Source organism: Arachis duranensis, chromosome 6 (genome assembly GCF_000817695.3).
Source record: "Arachis duranensis cultivar V14167 chromosome 6, aradu.V14167.gnm2.J7QH, whole genome shotgun sequence".
NCBI classification, from domain to species: domain Eukaryota; kingdom Viridiplantae; phylum Streptophyta; class Magnoliopsida; order Fabales; family Fabaceae; genus Arachis; species Arachis duranensis.
In genome coordinates, this window is record NC_029777.3 from 49,335,106 (window position 1) to 49,339,162 (window position 4,057).

A 4,057-nucleotide genomic window follows, 5' to 3' on the forward strand; every position below is an offset into this window, starting at 1 on the left:
GCGCGCTATTTGGAGTTCTGTAGCTCTAAAAAATCTACTTCGAGTGCAGGGAGGTCAGAATCCAACAACATCTGCAGTCTTTTGTCAGCCTCTGAATCAGATTTTTGTTCAGGTCCCTCAATTTCAGCCAGAAAATACCTGAAATCACAGAAAAACACACAAACTCATAGTAAAGTCCATAAATATGAATTTTGCATAATAACTAATAAAAACATCCCAAAAAGTAGCTAGATCCTACTAAAAACTACCTAAAAACAATGCCAAAAAGCGTATAAATTATCCACTCATCACCTTCTAATTGGAATTAATTGACCAAGGAATTGGCAGTTAATGAATTTTAGAGGAGACTAGAAAGGTCTAAAGAATTAGGGTCTAGTCACATATAGTTTTCCATGAATTAAATCTTGCATGATTTAAATAGTTAGTAAGAAAAATCAATCCAGAAAAATAGATAACTCTGAAGCCTTAACTGTTTCTCCATAATTTATTCCAAACTTATTTACTTTACTATTTTAATTTCTGCACAATTGTTTAATGCTCTTTGAATACTCAACATACTATTCTGTTTATCTAACTAAGTAATTTAATAAACCATTGTTGCTTGATCCATTAATCCTCGTGGGATCGACCCTTACTCACGTAGGGTATTACTTGGTACGACCCGGTGCACCTGCTGGTTAGTTTGTGGGTTATAAAATATCGCACCATGTTTTTGGCGCCGTTACCGGGGATTGATAGTGATTAACAACTATTAGTTGTTTGATTGCTTAGATTAGGCGTTTTAGTTTTAATTTTATTTAATTTTTGTTTTAGTATTATTTTCGAAAAAAATTATTTTGATTTATTTTATTTAAATTTTTTTTCCTCTTAATTTTTGAAAACAAGTTTGGTGTCCCTGTAGTAATTTTTATTTAAAAATATAATTTTTTTAAAAATCCTAGTATCTTTCTTTGTTTAATTTTTGAATTTATAGTTCACTTCTTTTCATTTATTTTTGAATTTTTATTTATTTTTATTATTCCTTATTTTATTCCTTTTCAAAAAAAAATTATTCTATCTTCTTTGCTTTCCTGTTTACCACATGGTGCGTTTGATTCTGTTTGGTGTTTTGTGCTAAGGAAAAATAATGGAAAGAGATCACATGGGTTACTACTCACACCCAAGTAGTGATTCATATTATGGTGGATGGAGGAACTATCCAAATTTTGGTCGGTAAAGTCAAAACCAAAGAAACTTCAATACTCCATGTTCCAACTATCTAGAGCCACCATCTCCATATTCATATCAAGAGCCACCATCAGATATTAAGGCTTGTTAGAAGAAGGGTGTTATGAAAGTAGAAACTCTTAATGCTATTCGTGCTCAGAACAAGCTTATGTCTCAGCAATTAAATCCACTTACTCAATGGATGGGTAACATGCAAGTTTCAGCTATCAACAACCAAAATCCTCTTCAAGAGGTCAATTACATGGGGAGTGCTCCTAGAAATCCCAATAATGATCCCTATTCTAAGACCTACAATCAGAGATGGAGAAATCACCCAAATTTTGGGTGGAGAGAGCAACCTCAGAGGCCACAAAATTTTAATCATAGTTCTCAGGGTGGCTTTCAATAGAATAATTTTAACAAACCCCAGTTTCAGTCATCTCAGCAAGCAACTTCTCAGCCCCCATAGAACGATGATTTGGAAGAAATCTTGGCAAGTTTTAGACAGGAAACTAGAGCATCAATCAAGAACTTGGGGATTCAGATGGGTCAATTTGCCACAAAAGTTAATAAAATTTATCAGAGGACCACTAATAGCCTTCCTGGAAACACAATTCTAAACCCAAGAGAGGAAGACAAGGCTATCACCTTCATAAGTGGACAAGTGGCAAGTATGGAAGCACAAGTTAATGAGGAGCCAGTTGAAAAAGATTGCAAGGTTATTCAACTAAGAAGTGGTAAAATATATGGCTCTGAGAACAAGGAAAATAAAGAGTTAGTTGAAAAAGAAAGCTACCAAGAGGAAGAGGTTAAAATTGAGGAAGCTTGCACAGAGATGAAAGAATTCAAAGAAGAACACAAGGGAGTGGAGCTTGCAAGACCTCTTCCAAAGCCATCACCATCCAATACAACATTCAAGTGGGTAAAATTTCTATCCTTACCTTTACTTTTCCACTTGAATATGGGATACTGGAGACGGATGGTCAACTTAGAGCTGTTTGTGGCATTAAGAGTAAGAGGAAGATGGTTAGTGGCAAGAGTTGTCAAGCAAGGTTCAATATGGTTGCATGCTCCAAATTGAAGTGCAAGGATTGGTATAGAGCTCAATTGAATGGGTCAAGAAGGTTGTTTGGATGTCTCTATGAGAATTTAGATTAATTGCCACCAGATGGGAACAATGGTGATCCACAAGAAGACGGATGTAAAAGCAAGGTTTGGGACCCTGGAATTCATTCCCACAATCAACACTCTTGGGGCCTTGTCACTTGCTTCAACTTGCTCGAAGGCGTTATACGCCTAGCTTGGAATCCAGGAGGCCATTGGAATTAAAAACATTGGTGGAGATTCCTGGATCAGTACAAGCACAAGCCACCATGACAAGGAGCTCACCACATGTCCAACTTAAGGACTTTAACTAAAAGTGCTTGGTGGGAGACAACTCACCGTGGTATGATCGCTCTTTTTCATTCTTAGTTATTTTTCGTTGTAGTAGTTTTCTTGCTTATTTGAATTTTATTGAGTTCTTACTAATTTTCTGATCATGCAGCTATTTTAGAACAGGAACCGGATATAAAAAAAAAAAGAGAAGAGGAGCTTATGACGCGCACGCGTCATATGCATGTGCGTAAAAAATAATTTAACAGAGAGTTGCGTGGGAGTGGCACAAGAATAATGCTTTTCGCACAAACAAGCCCACTCGTACGCATACCCCACGTGTGCGCGTCATTGGTGATTTTGGCACTCCACGCATGCGCGTCACTGACGCGAACGCATGACCTGGAAAAATGGCGTAAATATGTGTTTGGGCAGAGACTTTTACTGGTTTGGGGCTGAAAGTGTGCTAGACGTACAAAATAGACCACGCTTACACGTCCCTGACGCGTGCGCGTCATTTGACCAAATGGCCATCTACGCGTGCGCGTGCATGACGTGAACGCGTCGTATGCCAATATTGGTTCTCCAGCCACGCGAACAGAGAGTTGTGTGTGTGCGCGGCTGGCTTCGCGTGAATCGAGGCACGCGGACGCGTGCTTGACGCTTACGCGTCATTAAGAAAATTTCGCGCCCCACGCATACGCGTACGCGTCGCTTGCGCCGCACAAGTACACTAGTTCGCCGCCCAATTTTAATTTTCTTTCTCTTTCTTCCAATCCTAATTCTCTCTTGTTCCTTTATCTTTTTATTCTTCTTTCATCTTATTATTTTTTTTTGTTTTTAGATTTTCTTTGCTTGAGGACAAGCAAACCTTTAAGTTTGGTGTTGACGCCTCGCTTACGGGTTTTCTGTTTAATTTTATGGCACTAAGGGAGGTGAATCATCTTCACAAAGGAGCACAACCTGAAGAATAAAACGACCGCTCGGATATCTAAGGTGGTTGAGTTCCTTTCATTTCTTTTATCCCTTCCCGCTTTTACTATGTTATGTTCCAGTTTTTTGCTATTTTGCTTTGTTTGCTGCATGATCCTTTATTAGTTAGAATCCTAGGACTAGTTTAGTTCTCCCTATCGCTTTAATTCTGAAAAGATGTCTCATGTATTACTCACTGAGCTTGAATCCAAATAAAAAAAATACATGAGTGATATATTGCATGAGAAAGTGGGTCTATATTGAAGAATAGTCTTATTTACTTAAATGTGGTGGTATTTTCTGTGATTCTGAATTCATGACATGAACAGTGCATATTTTTGATAGTGAAGTTTATGAATGTTAAAATTGTTGGCTCTGGAAAGAATGATGAAAAAAGAGAAATATTATTGATAATCTGAAAAATCATAAAATTGATTCTTGAAGCAAGAAAAAGCAGTGAAAAACACAAAGCTTGCAAAAAAAATAAAATAAAGAAAAAGAAAGG